The sequence below is a fragment of the Gigantopelta aegis genome, chromosome 15, assembly GCF_016097555.1.
Source record: "Gigantopelta aegis isolate Gae_Host chromosome 15, Gae_host_genome, whole genome shotgun sequence".
NCBI classification, from domain to species: Eukaryota; Metazoa; Mollusca; class Gastropoda; order Neomphalida; family Peltospiridae; genus Gigantopelta; species Gigantopelta aegis.
This window is the reverse complement of record NC_054713.1, coordinates 6979910-7003892: the sequence shown is the minus strand read 5'-3', so window position 1 is coordinate 7003892 and position 23983 is coordinate 6979910.

The window sequence follows — 23983 nt, the reverse complement described above, 5'->3', positions numbered from 1 at the left end:
TGCGTACGTATTTTGCATACAATATCTACCCATCAATAATTACGGTCAATTCAAGAACGAAATAAGAAGCCAAATTATCTAGGCCTAAAAATGTGTTGTTTAGCTAGTATCAGCATTTTTTTAATCACTGCCCCCAAATAACACTAGTCTTCGTGATACCTATTAATTCAACAGGTTTCCTCTCTAATTATAATCCACTGACCTACTTCTTGGACACATATTTCAGACAGTTAAAGGGACACACCCTAGTTACGGCTAGTTGTTAACCATTACGGCGTTGTTTTTCGCTATTAAACCCATTTTTTCACAAATAAAATTGCACTTTACTTACCGTTTATTATTTAGAATATACATTTCCATTCACCTGAAGTGTTTTTTGGTAATCCTGGTAATCCTGGTTTTTGTAATACCACAAAATGGATTTTTCGTATTTTTTAAAAACGCACGCACATTTGAGAAAAAACAGTTGAACAGACAATGTCTAATCTATTTTTAGACGGGATATTTCTATTTCAATGTCACAGACGTTGGTATACCACGTGACCGTTATCATTTTGGTTCGGTTTGTTTTCTTGTGCGCGGTTCGCGCAATCAACATCCGATTTGTTGTTGTTCATTTGTGAGATTTTTCTTCACAGTTCGTAAACATTTTCAGTAACAATAAAGTTCAGACAAGTAAGTGTCTCAATACAAAACGTTACAAACCCTTAAAACCAATAATTTTGCTAAGTCTTACGATATCTGGAGAGGGGATACAACCAGGACAGAACAGTTGGAACATGTCCAGGAGAGGTGAAAAGAACGCACCCCAAGTCTGTGCTCACTCTGTGAAATTTGTCGTGACGTAGGCATTGTTGTGCTTCGAGCGACATCTACCGGTGACATCAGAATACTAATTTTCAAAATTATTTCAAGCAATTGGGACATGGGGATTCCCATGGTATTTATCGATATAAAACCTGCTTTTTCACTCCATTTGATAAAAACGTGATCTAAGTGAGTTGCAGGTTTGTAGATCAACCAAATTATAATTTATTTTCGCTGGATGGAACTAGGGTGTGCGGCTTTAACGTTTTTACTCAGAACAATCTGCTTGAACCCCACTTTAGATTATGTGCCCATAATTACGTTATATTCATTACCATCATCTGTCTTAGCGCCGCCAAGGACAAGAATCAGATATATTGATACCATTACAGGCCATGATATTAAACAATGGAATAGCGATACTAAACTCAGAAAACTGCCATTGCTGCTGACCGCCCATTTATTGGTAATATGATGAACATTATACAATTGTGAGCGAATTTCTTGAAGATAATTTACGATCCCTGATGAAATTACTTCCTCGTTTCTGCGCACATCGAATCCATACTTTGGATTATATTTTTTCTGGGGGTTTCTTTATTCACTAATTAATTTAACACACGATTGTACGCATGGTGTTAATTGCAACACGCTATTGAAAAGTTAATAAGCAAAAAAGTTAAAATATTTGCAACAATAAGTCAGACATTCAAATCCTTGCAAGACGACGAATACGGTTACAGTCAGTTAGCTTGTTTTTGTTTAACGACACCACTAGAGCACACTGATTTATTAACCATCGGCTATTATATTGGATGTCAAACATTTGATAATTTTGACATACAGTCTTAGAGAGGAAACCCGCTACATGTGTCCATTAATAGCAAGGGATTTTTTTATATTTGCCATCCCACAGACAGGATAGTACATGCCACGGAGTTTGAAATACCAGTCGTGGTGCACTAGCTGGAAGGAGAAATAGCCCAATTGGCCCACCAAAAGGTATCAATCCCACACAGACCGCTTTACCACTGGGCTAGATTCCGCCCCAGTAAATGTAGACAACATGACGAATACGGTTTCAGTGTCATACTACGACAATATCCTTGCTGATAGGGAGAACTAATATTGTGATAAAGATACCAAGTTCCGAAAGTGTTGTTCTTCGCAGTGCATTACAATTGACCTCCTTCTTTGGTTAGATTTTAACTACATATATAAAATTAAAGTTTGTTTTGTTTAACGACACCGCTAGAGCACCTTGATAAATTAATCATCGGCTATTGGATGTCAAATATTTGGTAATTCTGACTCGTAGTCATCAGAGGAAACCCGCTACATATTGTCTTAATGCAACAAGGGATCTTGTATATCCACTATCCCACCGACAGGAAAGCACGTGTTACGTACGGCTTTTGACCAGTTGTTATGCACTGGCTGGAACGAGAAAAAAACGCAATCAGTTGAATGGATACACCGAGGTGGTTCGATCCTGTGACCTCAAGTTAAGATGGTGTGATAAAGATACCAAGTTCCGAAAGTGATGTTCTTCACAATGCATTACAATTGACCTCCTTCTTTGTTTTAACCACATATATACCGCAGTATTATTATTTAAAAACCGTTGCCTTCTCTACAATCCGTTTGCGGAAAAGGGGAACCGATGAATTGCCATACAGCGTAACAGTTGGTAGTGTTATCTTAGCATTAGTTGAAATGGGGGGTTTTTCAGGGGTCGATGTGTGGGGGTGGGGGGGGGGATTTGTTGGGGTGTTGTTGTTTTTTGAGAGGAACGGCATTTGTTGCCTTCGGTTCAATAACAAAATTAGGGCCTCGAGGCACGTTTAAGGGGCACCAATACAAACCTTTCCTTCAAAAGAGAGGCATATAGGCTGTGTTGATATTGACGGCAGTTGTACCACAAATAATAAATTTTAAAACAAAACTGCAAAAACATATGGATGTTACCCGTATTCATAGCAGTAAATCATTCTTGAAACGTCGGGGCGGGACGTAACCCACTAAAGCGTCCGCTAGATGTGCGGTCGGTCTGGGAACGATCCCCGTCGGTGGGCCCATTTGGTTATTTCTCGTTCTAGCCAGTGCACCACAACTGGTATATCAAATCCCGTGGTATGTGCTATCCTCTCTGTGGGATGGATGGTGCATATAAAAGATCCTTTGCTACTAATGGAAAAATATAGCGGGTTTCCTCTCTAAGACTATATGTCAAAATTACCAGATGTTTGACATCCAATAGCCGATGATTAATAAATCAATGTGCTCTAATTGTGTCGTTAAACAAAACAAACGTTCTTTAAACTAGCATTTCGTATTCGTTAGAATTAGAAGATAACTCTATATAGATTTTTGGAATATCCCGATCTAGGGTCTCACTACACAGATTAGTTCCTAATTGTGACACGTTATGGTTCACATACTCACTTCTAGGAAATGGTGAAGAATTAAAACAATATGTATCTTTAATGGTAAGCCTTCTGGCTGTGTTTTACTCATGCTATTTTGTAATATTGTGCATCGACCTTTGGGGACATGGGTGTACAGCGCAAGAGACAGCCGGAGTGAATCGGTTAATGAACCACCTGTTCGGACCGGTACTACAGCCAGATGCGGTCATATAGCAAAAGAACTGAGACGGAAATGTTCTCAATTTTGGAGTGAAAATAAATGCTTATATAATGTATGTTCGCAATGGTGTATGCTGTTAGTGCCAATGAGAACCCGTTCTATTGGCAATCTTCGTTTGAAGTTGGGCAATTTAACATGGGTTTCAATGGCAGATGACATCTTTGTAGTGAGACCTAGATTGGTGGTTTTAAATTACACTGTCGCAGACTTAGTGTTACTGGCGTCAAGGTAGCTTACGTTTTACTTTACTCTGATTTCTCGAAGACGCCTACAGGAAATGATTGTGTATTGCAGCATTTTGTGTGGAGTTCAGAGTACAGTAAAGCGTTGCATTGGTGTACAAAAGTGTGCTAGTCTGTTCTGGACGGAGGGAGGAGCCGGCATGGGTCGACACCTGCGCCCATGACAGGCGTGCGCTACAACAGCTTTCTCTGAATGTCCACGTTTAGCCCTATGACTTGACCTGATTTGACCTGAGCGCTCTCACAAGTCGATTGTCATCGTATAATCAATTAGTTGTTATCTGAGCGCACCCGTGGTTAGCCCGAGTACTCTGACTGTTGGGGGCTGGCTGGACGGGCATTTGGACAGATTTTCAGCCCTGGCGGATATGTGCCAGAACGCGGACTGTTTTGCGTTACCGCCACACAATATGGATACTAGTATTGTAGTCTGTAAACACTCATAAATAACATCTAAAGTTAGGGAAGTTACCGTGCATACAGTCTAATGGATTTTTAATCCCCGTTCTAACACACTCGACGCTAGGCTTAAGATTTATGGTAGACTTTGGGGAGGAGGAGATTTTTCACTCGCTTAAAAAGAATCCAACCTGGTGGTGCAGACTGTCGAAACGAGAAGCGTTCCAGCGTCCAATCAGTTCCAATGGCCGCATACATCCCAGTAGAAAACTTCACTTCGGTGATAAAAACAACAAAAGTGAAGGATCCCCAAGTCGAGCCGCGAAAGCACGTGCAGTGTGCACAAACACGTCTTACCGCGACGAGCTCCAGACAGTGAATGAATTATTTTTTCAGGGGTCAATTTGTTTTCATTTTTTTTTTTTTTTTTTTTTTTTTTTTTTTTGAGAGAGGAAGAACTGCAATTGTTGCTTTCGGTTCAATAACAAAATTATGGCACCCTGGCACGTTTGAGGGGCACCAATGTAAACTTTTCCTTCAAAAGAGGCAAGGAATCTTTTATATAGGCTGTATTGATATTGACAGCAGTTGTAACACAAATAATACATTTTAAAACAAAACTGAAAAAAAAAAAACATATGGATGTTACCCTTATTCATAATAGTACCGGCCTCGGTGGCGTCGTGGTTAAGCCATCGGTCTACAGGCTGGTAGGTACTGGGTTCGATCCCAGTCGAGGTATGGGAATTTTAATCCAGATACCGACTCCAAACCCTGAGTGAGTGCTCCGCAAGGCTCAGTGGGTAGGTGTAAACCACTTGCACCGACCAGTGATCCATAACTGGTTCAACAAAGGCCATGGTTTGTGTTATCCTGCCTGTGGGAAGCGCAAATAAAAGATCCCTCGCTGCTAATCGGAAAGAGTAGCCCATGTAGTGGCGACAGCGAGTTTCCTCTTAAAATCTGTGAGGTCCTTAACCATATGTCTGACGCCATATAACCGTAAATAAAATGTGTTGAGTGCGTCGTTAAATAAAATGTTCCTATATTTCCAATAGCCATTGATTAATTAATCAATGTGTTCTAGTGGTGCCGTTAAACAAAACAAACTTTACTCACTCCCTTGCATTCCCGTCATCTATTTGATTACCAAATCATCAGAGCTCGCAATCCATCTACGATACTACGGCAATTAATTAGTTGTTAATATTTCTATATATGCAGACATTCTATTAACGCTTACATTGTCAGGCTTGTCTAGAATTAGCGGATCCGTCCGTTATGACGTAGATTGGAGGGCGTGGATTTGTTTGTTTTCAAGACAAGACACGAATTTATTCTCTTTATTCTCCAATGCAGTATGGAGAAAATAGAAATAGAATTAATTTACGAAGTGTTTTCTGCAGTCGTACTGGACATTGCATTTGAGTATTATTATTATTATTTATTTATAATTATTTATTTATTATTATTATTACTATTATTATTATTATTATTATTATTTATTTATTATTATTATTACTATTATTATTATTATTATTATTATTATTTATTTATAATTATTTATTTATTTATTATTATTATTACTATTATTATTATTATTATTATTATTATTATTATATTTATTTATTATTTATTTATTTATTTATTTATTAATATTATTATTATTAACTCGGAAGACTGACCCTCTCAATGACAATTTGTAAATATCTACATAGGGTTTTTTTATTTTATGTTTTATTTCAACTCATTTTCGTGCATATATCCAATTAACGTTCAAGCACGCTGTCCTGGGCACACATACCTCAGCTATATCGGCTGTCTGTCCAGGACAGTGGGATAGTTGTCAGTGGTTAGTGAGAGAGAAGAGGGTGTAGTGGTCTTACATATCCCCAATTGAGTCGTTAAAACTCGCTCTGGGTAGGAACCTGTACCGGGCTGCGAACCCAGTACCTACCAGCGTTATGTCCGATCGCTTAACCACGACACCACCGAGGCCAGTATTCTTCATAGTTTACAAAAAAGTGACTTTATAATGGTCTTTCACAACCACCGGGAGCGGGATTTCGCTCAGTCTGAGGTGCCTGGGACGTCCACGGATCGAACCTTCTCGGCGGACATATTGGCTTTGTCCCGTGCCAGTTAGTGTCCCACGACTGGTTTATGTATCATAAGTCATGGTATGTGCTGCCCTGTTTGTGGAAAAGGTGCATATAAGAGATCCCTTACTGCTGTTGAAAAACTGAAGTGGGTTACTTTTAAAGACTACGTGATACGCGGTCAGTTTGGGATCGATCCCCGTCGGTGGGCCCATTGGGCTATTTCTCGCTCCAGCCAGTGCACCACGACTGGTATATCAAAGGTCGTGGTATGTGCTATCATGTATATGGGATGCTGCATATAAAAGATCCCTTGCTGCTAATCGAAAAGAGTAGCCTATGAAATGGAGACAGCGGGTTTCCTCCCTCAATATCTGTGTAGTCCATAACCGTATGTCCGACGCCATATAATCGTGAATAAAATGTGTTGAGTGCGTCGTTAAATAAAACATTTCCTTCCTTCCTTTTTTTCTTCTTTGTTCATGTTGGGATTTCAACTAGCATCTATCTTAAAGTGACGGACCCTAGTTTTTAAACACTACGATGTATTTTTCTTGATAATTTAAATTAGAAGTGCTTACATTTTATTATTTAGAACATTGATTTTCATACACCTGAATTGGTTCTGATCATCCAGGTTTTTGTAATACCCCAAAATGCATTTTTCATCATTCTAAAAACGCACGTTCGTCTGAGAGGTAGTGGATATCGAGACGAGCTCTAGTTAATTTTAGACGATATTTCCCTGTTTAAACGCTCTCTCTCTCTCTCTCTCTCTCTCTCTCTCTCTCTCTCTCTCTCTCTCTCTCTCTCTCTCTCTCTCTCTCTCTCTCTCTCTCTCTCTCTCTCTCTCTCTCTCTCTCTCTCTCTCTCTCTCTCTCTCTCTCTCTCTCTCTCTCTCTCTCTCTCCCTTCCTCGCTCTCTCGCTCGCTCTCTCTCTCTCTCTTTCTCTCTCTCTCTCTCTCTCTCTCTCTCTCTCTCTCTCTCTCTCTCTCTCTCTCTCTCTCTCTCTCTCTCTCTCTCTCTCTCTCTCATAACTTTATCCATATGTGTTGCAGGTATGTAGATTAACTAAATTTAATGTCCAGTTTCACGGACTGAAACTAGGGTTTGCGCCTATAAACTAGCATTTCCTATTCGTTAGAATTAGGAGATAACCCTCTATAGATTTTTGGAATATACCGATCTAGATCGGTGGTTTTAAATTAAACTGTCGCCGATTTAGTGTGTTTGGCGCAAGGTAGCTTAAGTTTTACATTACTCTGATTTCTCGAAGACGGTTACAGGAAACGATTGTATATTGCAGTATTTTTGTTTTGGAGTTTATAGTACAGTAAAGCGTTGCATCAGTATACAAAAGTGTGCTAGTCTGTTCTGAACGGAGAAGCACGCATGGGTCGACAATTGCGCCCAGGATAGGCGTGCGCTCCAACAGCTTGCTCTGAATGTGCACGTTTAGCCCTTTGACCTGACCTGACCTGACCTGAGCGCTCTTACAACTGGATTCTCGTCGTATAACCCATTATTTGTTAATCTGAGCGCACCCGTCGTAAGTCGGGAGTTGGCGAAATTACAACGCAACCGTCGAGTTGACCAACTTCGTCGTGTTAGTTGACAGTCTGAGATATAGCATTAGAAATATTACAATGTTGACTTAATGGGATTGACAATGATATGTGCCAGAACGTGGACTGTTTCGTGTTGCCACACAATATGGATACTAATATTATAGTCTGTAAACACTCATAAATAACATCTGGAGTTAGGGGAAGTTAACGTGCATACAGTCTAATGGTTTTTTAATCCCCGTTCTAACACACTCGACACCAGGTTTAAGATTTAGAGTAGACTTTGGGGAGGAGGGCTTTATTCACTCAATGAGAAAGATCGAGCCTACGTCCTTTCACTATTTTTATAGAGAATATTACGATAATTAGGAATACAAAAATATATATTATAATAATTATTATAAGAAAATAAAAAGTTTATTTTGTTTAAAGATACGGCTAGCGCACATTGATTTATTAATCATCGGCTATTGGATGTCAAACATTTGGTAATTTTGACATTTAGTCTTAGAGAGGAATCCAGCTACATTCCATTAGTAGCAAGGGATTTTTTTATATGCACCATCCCACAGACAGGATAGTACAGAGAGAGAGAGAGAGAGAGAGAGAGAGAGAGAGAGAGAGAGAGAGAGAGAGAGAGAGAGAGAGAGAGAGAGAGAGAGAAAGAGAGAGAGAGAGAGAGATGATGTACAAGGAGATGAAAGGAGAGATGGATATATGGATGGATAGATGGAGTGATAGATGGATGCATGGGTGGAAGGATGGATTGATGGATGGATGGATGGATGGATGGATGGATGGTTGGTTCGTTGGTTCGTTGGTTCGTTAGATGGAAATGTGGATGGAAGCAGGGAACAATATTTCAAAAGAACCTGTTATTCTGTTCGCGTGTCGGTTACCCAACTTTAAAATCACAAGAACCACCAATCGGTTACGTGGTGAACAATTACATTTTAAAATTAAAAGTATCATATATCAGTAATGAAAGAGAAAATCAGTTTGTTTTTAAATACATTTGAACCACCAATGTAGCATAGAACCGTAGTTCGAGTGTTTTAGCATTAGGTTGGCCTAATTCATCGGTTACGAGAACTATAAGGTTTTGAAATATTGTCCCCTATGGAAGTATGGATGGATGGAAGCTGTAGGGGTGGATAGATGTAAGGATGTAAGGATGGATTTCGTGGATGGGTAGATGGATGAGTGGATACATGTCAATCAATGTATTTTTGTCAAACAAACCATTTCGGAAATTGCGCGGTTCCTAGTAAGGTTTAAATAATCTGCTGTCATCTGCAATGGATGAAGACTTATGGATAACTTGTCACGTGATGTTTGCCAGATGTATCCTGGGACACTAAACTGTTGCTGCGATTGATGTTACGCAAACACGCATTTGACAGTCGACACTGAATGGCTTTCGTGTCACCGACTTCTCACTACCAGTCTACTGAATTAAACCAAAGAAAGAAATGTTTTATTTAACGACGCACTCAACACATTTTATTTACGGTTATATGGCGTCAGACATATGGTTAATGTCCACACAGATTTTGAGAGGAAACCCGCTGTCGCCACTACATGGGCTACTCTTTCCGATTAGCAGCAAGGGATCTTTTATTTGCGCTTCCCACAGGCAGGATAGCAGAAACCATGGCCTTTGTTGAACCAGTTATGGATCACTGGTCGGTGCAAGTAGTTTACACCTACCCACTGAGCCTTGCGGAGCACTCACTCGGGGTTTGGAGTCGGTATCTGCATTAAAATTTCCATGCCTCGACTGGGATCCGAACCCTTTACCTACCAGCCTGTAGACCGATGGCCTAACCACGACGCCACCGAGGCCGGTGAATTAAACCAAAAAAACAAAAACCCCAAAAACGCTTTTTGTTAAAGACACGAGGGACTTTTCTACATATTTTTTTTAAAACTATCACTTATAGTCTTAGAAAGGAAACCCGCTACTGTGTTTCCATTATTAGCAAGATATATTTTATATGCACCATCCCACAAACAGGATAACACATACCACACATACGTGATATGCCAGTCGTGGTGCACTTCTGGCTGGGACGAGATAACAGCCCAATGGGTTAACCGACGAGGATCGATCCCAGACCGACCGCGCATTAAGTGAGCGCTTTACAACTGGGCTGTGTCCCGCCCCAAATATATTTTACCTCTCACTACATAGCCATCGCAAGATGTAGACTTTTCCTGGGATGTGGTAGAATTTAAAGGGGTACCTATAGCATTCCAAAGTGCTCTAATATACATGATATATTCAATCGAGTAAACAATGTTATGGGTTTATCGGTTTATTGCAGTACCGGTTCACTCGGGATTTTCCGTCATTCACCGGAAATATCTGTCAAATTCCAGACTTATAGTAAAGTTATTTCTGTGCGGGTTTTTTGTTCGTTATATTTTAAAAATTCATAAAAACTGGCTGTTTATTTTGACAGACGTACAATATTTAACTTAAAGTAAGTAAACCTGCCAGTACTGTCATTCACAGTTATAATTATAGCTGAATAATTCAGGAATTGCGTTGAGTTGTCGGTTTTTGTGCCAAGAGTAAAGCTAGGCTCAGACTGTCAACTGTCACGACGAAGTTGGCCAACTCGACTTTTACATTGTAATTTCTCCAACTCTTGACTTACGACGGGTGCTCTCAGATTAACATATGATGGGTTATACGACAAGAATCGAGTTGTAAGAGCGCTCAGACTAGCAACTGGACAGTCGTAGATTTAACGTTTGTTTTGTTTAACGTGCGGGGCGGGATTTAGCTCAGTCGGTTGAGTGCTCGCTTGAGGTGTTTGCGTCGCAGGATCGAACCACCTCGGTGGATCCATTCAGCTGATTGGGTTTTTACCCATTCCAACTAGTGCATTACAACTGAAGAAAGGCCGTGGTATGTGTTTTCTGTTTGCAAGCAAGTGCATATAAAAGATCCCTTGCTGTATTAGGAAAATTGTAGCGAGTTTCCTCTGATGTCTGCGTGTCATAATTATCAATTATTTGACATCCAATAGCTGATGATTAATTTATCAGTGTGCTCTAGTGGTGACTTTAAACAAAACAAAACAAACTTTAACTTGTTTAACGTGCATATAAATGATCCCTTGCTGCATTAGGGAAAATGTAGCGGGTTTCCTCTGATGACTACGTGTCACAATTACCAAATGTAGCGGGTTTCCTCTGATGACTACGTGTCACAATTACCAAATGTAGCGGGTTTCCTCTGATGACTACGTGTCACAATTACCAAATGTAGCGGGTTTCCTCTGATGACTACGTGTCACAATTACCAAATGTAGCGGGTTTCCTCTGATGACTACGTGTCACAATTACCAAATGTAGCGGGTTTCCTCTGATGACTACGTGTCACAATTACCAAATGTAGCGGGTTTCCTCTGATGACTACGTGTCACAATTACCAAATGTAGCGGGTTTCCTCTGATGACTACGTGTCACAATTACCAAATGTAGCGGGTTTCCTCTGATGACTACGTGTCACAATTACCAAATGTTTGACATCCAGTAACCAGGGCAGGACGTAGCTCGCTTGATCAAAGGCTATACTGTCTGTGGGATGGTGTATATAAAAGATCCCTTACTGCTAATCGAAAAGAGTAGCCCATGAAGTGGCGACAGTGGGTTTCCTTTCTCAATATCTGTGTGTCCGACGCCATATAACCGTAAATAAAATGTGTTGAGTGCGTCGTAAAATAAAATTTCCTATATTTCCAATAGCCATTGATTAATTAATCAATGTGTTCTAGTGGTGCCGTTAAACAAAACAAACTTTACTCACTCCCTTGCATTCCCGTCATCTATTTGATTACCAAATCATCAGAGCTCGCAATCCATCTACGATACTACGGCAATTAATTAGTTGTTAATATTTCTATATGTGCAGACATTCTATTAACGCTTACATTGTCAGGCTTGTCTAGAATTAGCGGATCCGTCCGTTATGACGTAGATTGGAGGGCGTGGATTTGTTTGTTTTCAAGACATGATATGAATTTATTCTCTTTATTCTCCAATGCAGTATGGAGAAAATAGAAATAGAATTAATTTACGAAGTGTTTTCTGCAGTCGTACTGGACATTGCATTTGAGTATTATTATTATTATTTATTTATTATTATTATTATTATTATTATTTATTTATAATTATTTATTTATTTATTAATATTATTATTATTAACTCGGAAGACTGACCCTCTCAATGACAATTTGTAAATATCTACATAGGTTTTTTTTTATTTTATGTTTTATTTCAACTCATTTTTGTGCTTATATCCAATTAACGTTCAAGCACGCTGTCCTGGGCACACATACCTCAGCTATATCGGCCGTCTGTCCAGGACAGTGGGATAGTTGTCAGTGGTTAGTGAGAGAGAAGAGGGTGTAGTGGTCTTACACCTACCCAAATGAGTCGTTAAAACTCGCTCACGGTAGGAACCTGTACCGGGCTGCGAACCCAGTACCTACCAGCGTTATGTCCGATGGCTTAACCACGACACCAGCGAGGCCAGTATTCTTCATAGTTTACAAAAAGTGACTTTATACCGGGAGCGGCATTTAGCTCAGTCTGAGGTGTCTGGGACGTCTACGGATCGAACCTTCTCGGCGGACACATTGGCTTTGTCCCGTGCCAGTCAGTGTCCCACGATTAGTTTATGTATCGTAAGTCATGGTATGTGCTGCCCTGTTTGTGCAAAAGGTGCATATAAGAAATCCCTTACTGCTCTTGAAAAACTGAAGTGGGTTACTTTTAAAGAGTACGTGATATGCGGTCAGTTTGGGATTGATCCCCGTCGGTGGTCCAATTGGGCTATTTCTCGTTCCAGCCAGTGAACCACGACTGGTATATATAATGTAGCGGGTTGTCCTCTCTAAGATTATTTGTCAAAATTACCAAATGTTTGACATCCAATAATCTTTATATCCTCTCTCTCTCTCTCTCTCTCTCTCTCTCTCTCTCTCTCTCTCTCTCTCTCTCTCTCTCTCTCTCTCTCTCTCTCTCTCTCTCTCTCTCTCTATCGTTCTCTCTCTCTCTCTCTCTCTCTCTCTCTCTCTCTCTCTCTCTCTCTCTCTCTCTCTCTCTCTCTCTCTCTCTCTATCTTTTTATCTATCTATCTTTCTATCTACTCACGTTCTCTATTTATCACGTGTATATATTTGTGTGAGCGTGTGCGTTTCTGCGTACGTGCGTGCGTGCATGGGTCCGTTCACCCACAAGCTATATAATGTATACACTTCGATCGTTTTGTAATATCTGCCGTCTGTCATTATTGTTTAATCTTTCACAAACACAGGTCAGTTTTGTTACAACTAAAACCATATTTCCATTAGCAGAGCAAATACACTTTAAAGATGATGTTACAAAAATTTGCTCGTAATATAATATCACTCAAATCAGTATACACCGCCCTCGGTGGCGTCGTGGTTAGGCCATGGTCAACAGGCTGGTAGGTACTGGGTTGAGATCCCAGTCGAGGCATTGGATTTTTAATCCAGATACCGACTCCAAACCCCGAGTGAGTGCTCCGCAAGGCTCAGTGGGTCGGTGTAAACCACTTGCACCGACCAGTGATCCATAACTGGTTCAACAAAGGCCATGGTTTGTGCTATCCTGCCTGTGGGAAGTGCAAATAAAAGATCCCTTGCTGCTAATCGGAAAGAGTAGCGCATGAAGTGGCGACAGCGGATTTCCTCTCAAAATCTGAGTGGTTCTTAACCCTATGGTCTGACGCCATATAACCGTAAAGAAAATGTGTTGAGTGCGTCGTTAAATAAAACATTTCTTTCTTTCAAATCAGTATTCACTATTCAGTGCAGGACATTTCCTAGGCGCATATCTAAGCTTTTTAATGGGGTTGTCATAGTGATGGGTATTGCCCAAAGTTTCGTTTTGCGGTCTATTGCGATACAGGAATCTCTAATTATATGTACATTTTGTATAACTTAATAAAATGATAGGGGAGGGACGCAGCCCAGTGGTAAAGCATTCTCTTGATGTGCGAACGGTCTAAAATCGATCCCCATCGGTGGGCCCATTGGGCTACTTCTCGTTCCATCCAGTGTTCCACGACTGGTGTATCAAAGGCCGTGGTATGTGCTATCCTGTCTGTGGGGTGGTGCATATAAAAGATACCTTGCTACTAATGAAAACAAATGTAGCGGGTTTTGTCTGTAAGACTAAATGTTAAAATTGCCAAATGTTTGATATCCATTAGACAATGATTACTAAATCAAAGTGCTCTAGTGGTGTCGTAAAAGAAAACAAACTAACTTTTAGAATTTTTTATTTGGAAATATAAATACGTTTGCACAGGTACAAAATATATAAGCGCAATATACCGGTACGTTTGAAAAATATCCCTATTGGTAAATCGCTAAACATTTGTTTTGCGGTATACCGGTTATACCGTTCATCTCTAGGGTTTACAATTGGTCAAAGGCTGTGGTATGTGCTATCCTGTCTGTGGTAAATTGCATATAAAGGATCCCTTGCTGCACTGGGAAAAAAATGTAGCGGGTTTCCTCTGACGACTACGTGTTAGAATTACCAAATGTTTGACATCCAATAGCCGATGATTTATTAATTAATGTGCTCTAGTGGTGTCGTAACCAAAACAAACTTTATCTCTAGGGCTTAATATTAATACAGTCTAGTGACGTTGATAAACAACATTCTTCACTTTAAACGAAAGCAAAATTAATTGAGTAAAAAAAACCCGCTTAAAAGCGCGCCTGTCTAATTTAGAAGGTTTGACGGGGCGGAAAGTAGTTCGGTTATAAAGCATTCCATGAGGAGTGTTCGCTCAGAGGATAAATTTAAAGCTTGTTTTGTTTAACAACACCACTAGAGCACATTGATTTATTAAACATTCGCTATTGAATGTCAAACATTTGGCAGGTCTTGATTTTAAGGTGTTTTTTTTCCAGTAGTAGCCCAGCGGGCTACCAGGTTATAAAATCTAATAGCCCTCAGTAAAAAATGGCAGCCCGATAACTTTAATAAAAAAAAAAAAAAAAGCGAGAAAATGCGAGAAACATGCTGGTTTTTGTTATTGTTGTTGTTGCTGTTTTGTATTTGTTTATTGGGGGGGGGGGGGGGGGGGTGGGTTTTTTTTTTTTAGGAGAGGGGTTGTAGTTGTTTTGTTGGGTTTGGTTTTTGGGTGTTTTTTTTGGGGGGGGGGGTTTGGGGGGTGGGGGGTGGGGGTAATCATGAGCAATATACTGTGACATATACACTTATTAAAACTGGTAATTCTGACAGGGAATCCGATACCGTTCTCCATTAGCAGTAGTGGATCTTTTTATGTGCACTTTCCCTCAAATACCATGGCCTTTGATATTGATATTTGAAGTTGTGGGGCACTATATGAGAAAAACACACACACACACACACACACACACACACACACACACACACACACACACACACACACGGAGAATGCAGGGGAATAAAGAGGGGAGTTCGGGGGCTACAGACGAACCCCCACCCACCCCCACTCCCACCCCACATGCCACATGTTGGGAATAAAAACATTTGTTCAGTATTTTATTCATGTGTGTGTGTTTGTGTGTTTGTATGTTTGTGTGTGTGTGTCTGTGTGTGTATGTGTGTGTGTGCGTGTGTGTGTGCGTGTGTGTGTGCGTGCGTGTGTGTATGTGTTTGTGTGTGTGTATCTGTGTGTGTGTGTGGTATGTGTGTGTATGTGTGTGTGTGTGTGTGGTATGTATATGTATGTGTGTGTCTGTGTGTGTGTGTGTGTGTGGTATGTGTGTCTGTGTGTGTGTGTGTATGTGTGTGTGTCTGTATGTGTGTGTGTGTCTGTGTGTGTATGTGTTTCTGCATGCGTGTGTGTGTGTGTGTGTGTATGTGTGTCTCTGTGTGTGTGTGTGTGTGTGTCTGTGTATCATCGGCTATTGGACGTCAAACATATGGTAATTTTTAGAGGAAACCCGCTGTCGCCACATAGGCTACTCTTTCTACGACAGGCAGCAAGGGATCTTTTATTTGCGCTTCCCACAGGCAGGATAGCACAAACCATGGCCTTTGTTGAACCAGTTATGGATCACTGGTCGGTGCAAGTGGTTTACACCTACCCATTGAGCCTTGCGGAGCACTCACTCAGGGTTTGGAGTCGGTATCTGATTTAAAAATCCCATGCCTCGACTGGGATCCGAACCCAGTACCTACCAGCCTGTAGATCGATGGCCTAACCACGACGCCACCGAGGCCGGTGTGTGTGCGTGTGTGTTGTGTGTGTTGTGTGTGTAAGTGTGTTGTGTGTCTGTGTGTGCGTTGCATGTGTTGCGTGTGTATGTGAGTGTGTGTGTGTCTGTGTGTGTGTCTTGCGTGTGTGTCTGTGTGTGTTGTGTGTGTGCGTGCGCGTGTGTGAGCGTGTGCGTGTGTGCGTATGTGTCAAGGGGAAATGTAAACAAACGGTTCCGCTAGTTTCATATTGCCCCGGTTCAGTGTTTGGTTGTTCGATGTTAGTGAGAGAGAAGCCTAAATAATTCATTCACATTGGATGCGATGCAGCGCTTCCGATCCGGTTACAAAATATTAAAATACACAATTTTTTTATTAAGAGATCATAAGAGCTGGACAGCACACATTCAGTATGAATGCCCTTATTGCAAATAGTGTATATATAGGATGATAAACGAGTTACTAGTTATTATCAGATTTATGTCCCGAGTGAAATAAAAATTAGTTCACGAATGACTTAACTTTGATAATAACTGGTACTGAGTTTTCAGGCCCGTACGCAGGATTTTTAATGGGTGGGTGCGAATTGCTCATGATGGGACCAATCAACATAAAAATAACCCCTCAAAACAACAACGATTACGTAACATTATTTAAATTTAATAGAGAAAAGTGGACCTTTAGTAATTTGGGGGGGGTGTGTGGTGTGTGGTGTGCGTACACACCCGTCGCACACCCCCCCCCCCCCCCCCCTGCGTACGGGCCTGGTTTTGTTATTTTATTTATTATATCAGCCATTTTTGTACTTTCTTTAAGAACCTTCGATTTTCTTTGTGACTACATTAATACAGAAACGGCCTTAAGAACTTTAAACACTATTCTGAGTGTTGCTGTGACATTGTATTTTATTCATGTTAACAGTTAGGTTTTAAAAGCCAAAGTTCTAATCTTTCTATGAATATTTGTAATGAATTGTATTAAAATAGCATTTTGTACAAATTTAACAATAAAAGCTGAGGGACGTAAATGCAAACGCTTCAAAGTAGCCCACTTGACGTCATTGTGTATGTTTTCCAAATCGCGATGACGTCACCTTTAGTACGGGGGAAAAGTCATTGATTATTAAGCGCCAAATCATCCAATAATATTGTACGTTACACCGATGTATTATAATTTCTCAGTGAGAAAATATGATTTTTATTTTCTTGGTTATGAGAACCCGCCCGGGTAATAATTCAATTTATTACCCATATGGGCTCAAATATACGGGGTAATATTTTTTTTTTTATCTCTGCACAGTGTGCAGAATGCTTTCTACAGCCACTGATTGGCTGGCTTAAAAATCACGACGTTTGGTTGGTTGCTTGCCATGGCCGGAACTTCACTTTCATTTATATAATGATTCCATTCATGAGTCAAATTACACACACGTTATACGATCTACAAAGATTTACAAAAACAAATGGACTCATTTGTTTCGTAAACATGAAATGGTATATTTTCATAAGCAGCAGCTTTAGTAATATATAAAAATAATTATATTCAAATGCTTGTATTATTTTGTACTGTAAACATTTGGCTGTAAAACGAACGCCTGTATGCTATGACGTCACTTATATTACGTCATGTAATGCGCGTAAGATTATATGACGTAATGGCTGATGGCTTTGTTGTAGACTGCAGAGGAATTAAAAATCAGTTAAAATTGACAATGGGTAATAAAGAGAATAACCAACTCGCTACGAGGAGTTACGAATTATCTGTCCCTCGTGAATGAATGTTGTACATTCATTCACTCGGGACTCAGGATTGAAAGTGCCGCATTTCATACAATGTGAACGAATCCTTACGCCTAACAAATAAGTCCCTTTAAAACACTAACACCCAATAGCTCATCCACTACATACATGGCCGTGTCGTGGCTATTTTTAACTACGTTAAAGTCATATTAACTTTAATGAAGATGATGAATGATAAATGATAAGTAACCCCAAAATGTAGGACGTTAATAGAAGACAAAGATTACTGAATGTCTCTGCGCGTTGTAGCAAGACGTGTTATATTGAGACAGTCGCAATATCCGGGCTCGGTCCCAGACAGTAATAGAAGACGGAGTTGACAACCAGATTCCGTTTTCGTCCAAACTGCTTGAAATATTCATCTGTGTACATCTCATGTTTCAAACCATCGCTATATTTGTACAACTTTGACATTTCAAAGGTAGTCAAAATGCAGAAAATATTAGGCGCAGTAAAAAAAAAATTCTCTCTCTTTTTTTATTTTTATAAATTTATTTTCTTGTTGAACAGTACCTTGTTTTATGACAGGGGTTAATGTTGATTTTTAGGGGTTATAACGATCGTACATAAAATTAAAAACACGGGAAAACGGTTCAAGTTACGGACGTCATTTGCTGTTTTTATCTGTTTATCTATATTTACTCTATTCTATTCTATTCTACCTACCTACATGCCTACCTACCTACCTACCTACCTACCTACACACATACATACATAAACACACACACACACACACACACAGAGAGAGAGAGAGAGAGAGAGAGAGAGAGAGAGAGAGAGAGAGAGAGAGAGAGAGAGAGAGAGAGAGAGAGAGAGAGAGAGAGAGAGAGAGAGAGAGAGAGAGAGAGAGAGAGAGGTTATTGTTGCAATAGTAGTCATTTAAACGATCCTAGCAATGCAATCGTTTTACAGACCGTCCCCCTTATCTATTTTTAGCAACACACGTCACGAGGTTCGATCATTCGATCATTCGGAACACCCCGCCTTAAAACAAATCCATATGTCAATTTCCGCCGAATGAGCGATCTTGAGGTGTCAATTCGTTGACTGTTACACTGATGGCCAGTTAATTCGTTCTGAAGGACAGTTCATATTTCTGTGCGAAATCGGAAGTCGGAGTTCTTGATAATAGATCAACGCGCATTAATACACAATGCTGCGAATCGATGAAACAGAGATATTCGACTGGTGTCCGGAAAGCGAGGGCGATTCCACGGTATGCAACATAGGAATTGACGCCTTCACAAACAAAATCGGTTTTAACCGAATGTGTAGATAATACAACCGACTTTGATCATAATGCATAGTAACCGTTATTATAGATCAACTGTGAAATAGTTTTAATTAATATCTGTTCATCTTGTAGTGGAGGGGGGGGGGGGGGGGGGGCGGGGGCGGGACGTAGCCCAGTGGTAAAGCGCCCGCTTGATGCACGGTCCGTTTGGGATTGATCCCCATATAGTCTTGAAGAGGAAACCATCTACATTTTTTGTTCCGTTAGTCGCAATGGATCTTTAGTATGCACCATCCCACAGACAGGATAGTACATACCACGAGAAGTAACCCAATTGGCCCACCGACTGGGATCAATCCCGAACCGACCCTTCCCCCTATTAAAAAAAAAAGTTGATTGTCGTGTCGTGCACTATAATTCAACTCGGTCCATTGCAAAATGGAAAATGTACATGGAAAGAAATGAATATTTTTAAAGGACAAAGGTTATATTAATAAATCATATTTCACCTTTAATGTTTAAATGAATAATTAAATTTCCTTTGCGTCTATACACTTCACGGAATCTGATTGGTCCAGAGGTGCTTACCTTTTTTCGTTCACATCTCGATGAACCGAAAAAGGTTAAGCAACGCCTACTAAACACCCCCCCCCCCCCCCCCACACACACACACACACTGACTCGCACTACGTTTGTGCAACAAGTCGGATTATTCAGGCAACCATATCTAGATATTTTGAAGAAAACTCACGTGAAAGATACAAAAGCAATAAAAAAATGTATACGATAAATTAATGAAAAATGCTATAGCAGAGCTGTTGGCGAAAATTAAACGGTTCCCCCGACAGCATAAATGTCAGACATGTTCCCTTTATTCACATTCAAATAATATATACACCAATTTGAACAATTTCTTCCAATGTAACTAAATGATCTGTAAAAATTCACACAGCATCAGTTAGAGGAAAAGACGTCGCATTTCAACTAATTTTCGTGCTTTTATCCAATTAAGGTTCAAGCACGCTGCCCTGGGCACATCTGGTCTGTCTGTCCAGGGCAGTAGGTTAGTTGTTAATATGTTAGTGGTTAGTGAGAGAGAAGAGGATATAGTGGCCTTACACCTACCCATTGAGTCGTTAAACTCGTTCTGGGTGGGAGCCGGTACCGGGCTGCGAACCCTGTACCTACCAGCCTTATGTCCGATGGCTTAACCACGACGCCACCGAGGCCGGTGTCGCTTATCAAAATTACCCGATTCAAATAATAGTGAATGAACGTTTGCATTCTTACGCGACATAAATCAATGAAGTTTACACAAACAATACTACAGGCGTATTTAAAGCTAAACAAAATAAATTCAGTTATGTATTATTAAAGTATGCATATAAATTTAATTAAAAGAATTGACCGCAATTACGCGGAGTCATACAGTGTGTCACATCGTTTTTTTGGTTCATGCTTGCATGCACCAAAAAATAATTGCAGTCAATTCTTAATTGAACAATTTGTTAACAATGGGGTATGATGGGGGAGTATACGCTCACTATATTTTCAGTTTAGTGAGGTTTGTAAAGTGACCCCGCATCATATATTATTGAGGCGTGTTTTGAATATGGGACACTGGCTGACTGGAAATAATTTGTTTGTTTTTTTTAACTGTTTTTTTAACTGTTTTTTTTTAATTTATAATATTTTCTGCAATGTCTCTTTATTGGCTGTAATAAATACACACGTATCGACTTTGAGTTTATCACAGACACAATATTGGATGACATTTCTCTGCAGCTGTTGTCCTAAAACGAATGGTACAGATATAGAAACAGACAGACAGACAGACATTATTTTAATTACAGTTTCACGTACACGGTGCACATAATAATTCGAGTAATAAAAGTAATCAATATTTCAAAGCACCCATAAGCTGTTCCGCTTTTACAAAGGCTTTTAAAGGTAAGAAATGGTTTTAGTATAATAACAGTAAACCCAATAGACTGAAGAGTTGAACGATAAACCCGATAGACTGAAGAGTTGAACGGTAAACCCGATAAACTGAAGAGTTGAACGGTAAATCCGATAAACCGAAGAGTTGAACCGTAAACCCGATAAACTGAAGAGTTGAACGGTAAACCCGATAAACCGAAGAGTTGAACAGTAAACCCGATAAACTGAAGAGTTGAACGGTAAACCCGATAAACTGAAGTGTTGAACGGTAAACCCGATAGACTGAAGAGTTGAACCGTAAAGCCGATAGACTGAAGAGTTGAAAGGTAAACCCGATAGACTGAAGAGTTGAACGGTAAACCCGATAGACTGAAGACGTGAACGGTAAACCCGATAAACTGAAGAGTTGAACGATAAATCCGATAAACTGAAGAGTTGAATGGTAAACCCGATTAACTGAAGAGTTGAATGGTAAACCCGATAGACTGAAGAGTTGAACGGTAAAACCCCATAACTGAAGAGTTGCCACAGTACTGTATGCACATTCTAAATTAAGAGTCGTGGTATGTGGTACCCTGTCTGTGTATAAAAAAGAGACCTTTTGCTGCTAACTGAAACGAATAATTCTGACTGGAATTATAGTTAAGTATAAAGTTAAATGAACAAAAACGTTGTATTAATGAAGGGAGGAAGGAAAGAACGAATGAATGAATGAATGAATGAATGAATAATGAATGAATGAATAGGTAATTACACCTCAGCACGACAAATACATCGGCTATTGGGTGTCAAACTATGGCAACGTTGTATTAAGCTCCAGATTATATGATAAAAATAATATTACCCTCGAGTGTTTCGGTATATAGTCAATACAATATATTACAAATACAACATAATGCATTTTCATCGCCTGAGGATCGCATAATACATTTTGTATTCATCAGAAAACATTAAGAATGACAACTCTACCCTTACCCCTCCCACCCCCCATTCCCCCTCCATTACGAAGGTATGGCCATTTCGAGGCTTGGTTTACACCTGTAAAACGCTGTCCTGTTGAAAAAGTGATTTTCCGAAACACTGTAAAGTGATTTCCGAAGAAAATGACGAAAAAAGAAAATCTGTGTGTTGAAAACCTAAGTAAACTAAAATAAAATAATATCAAAGTGATCATATTAAATATTAATATATCTGACAGCAGGTTTATTTTGAAACCAGTATTTCTATTTCTGTTTGATAATCGGTCTTAAAGTAAAATAAACGTAGCATTTAAACATAAGAAAATTGTGCAAACCAAGCGGAATAAATCTGGGAGAGAGAAAACCTTATTCTCATGGCATTGCGTAAAGGTTAAAGCAACGCTTGCTTTTCGCTGCGAATAACATACTAATGTTTTGTACATGTATGTATGCTATAGGCTGAATGCAACGTTTTACTGTTCAGCAATTTTCCACAGACAAAAATATTATTATTTGAAGTGAGTTCCTGTTGTTGAACACTGCGATTTGATTTTTGGTGTTGTTGGGGTTTGTTTTTTGGGGGTTTTTTTTTGTTTTTTTTCGGGACGGCGGGTTGTTTTTTGGGGTCTTTTTTTTGTTTGTTTGTTTTTTGTTGCTGTTGTTTTCTCAGACTTGTAAAACAGAATATAATTCTCTTGAGGGTGGGACGTAGCTCAGTGGTAAAGCGTTTGTCGAATGGGCAGTGGGTCTAGGATCGACCCCCGTCGGCGGTCCCTTTGGACTATTTCTCGTTCAAGCCAGTGCACCACGACTGGTATATAAAAGGCCGTGGTATGTGCTATCCTGTCTGTGGGATGGTGCATATAAAAACGATCCCTTGTTACTAATGGAAAAAACATGTAGCGGGTTTCCTCTTTAAGACTGAATGTCAAAATTACAAAATGTTTGATATCCAATAGCCGATGATCAATAAAGCAATGTGCTCTAGTGGTGTCGTTATTGAAAAACACAGAAAACAATATTGACTAAAATGTGTTTTGCTTTTGTTATAATTTGACAAATGTCCTCCAGAATACATCATTTACATTTAGTGTTGAATTGCCCATCCGAGTTTTTCTTGACAACAATCTGATTAAAATTAGCTCTACTGGTCGCACCAGTAGATCTAACAGCATTGCGTGGACTCCCATGTCCAGGTGACATTTCATCTATAAATAACAGGTTAAATATCGACCAATTACACTTCGCCTTTTATAGCGTTATTCGGGGGCATAGAAATTTTAAAAATATCGGACGAGACTATTTATGCAATAGGCGAACTTGTTGGTCTATTTCAACATTGAAAAAAAAACAGTGGGGAAAGTGCAGTAATAAACTCTGGATTGTATATTAGTATAAACAGATTTTATGGCTATACCATCACGGGTTTTTTTTTGGTCTTGAAACGAATTTTATAAAAAAAAAATTATATTGAAATTAGTTTCCAGCATACTTCGTAATTCACCCGAATCATTTCGTATACCCTCGCCATAATCCCGAATGTTTTCAAATTCTTTTCAAATCACTGGCATGATTTTGCAAGTAAGGTTTTGATTGGTCGAATGAAAGGTCAACTGGACATGAGCTCCAACGGGCTGCTGTTAGATCCACATGTAATAGTGGAGCTAATTTTAATTAGGTTGTCTTGACAATAAACATCTTACAGCGATCTTAACACAGCCGTCCATTGTCGCTTTTGAAATTTAAAACGCTAGCTAACGACACCACTAGAGCATAATTATTTATTAATAATCATCGGCTACCGGATTTCAAACATTCAGTCATTCTGACAAATTTTAGTCTCTATAACTTCCGCCCTGTCAAACCTTCTAAATTAGACAGGCGCGGTTTTAAGCGGTTTTGTTTTTATCACTTAATTAATTTTGCTTTCGTTTAGGGTGAGGAATGTCGTTTATCAACGCCACTAGAGTGTATTAATATTAAACCCTAGAGATAAAGTTTATTGTGTTTATCGACACCACTAGAAACTGAAATCAGCTCTACTT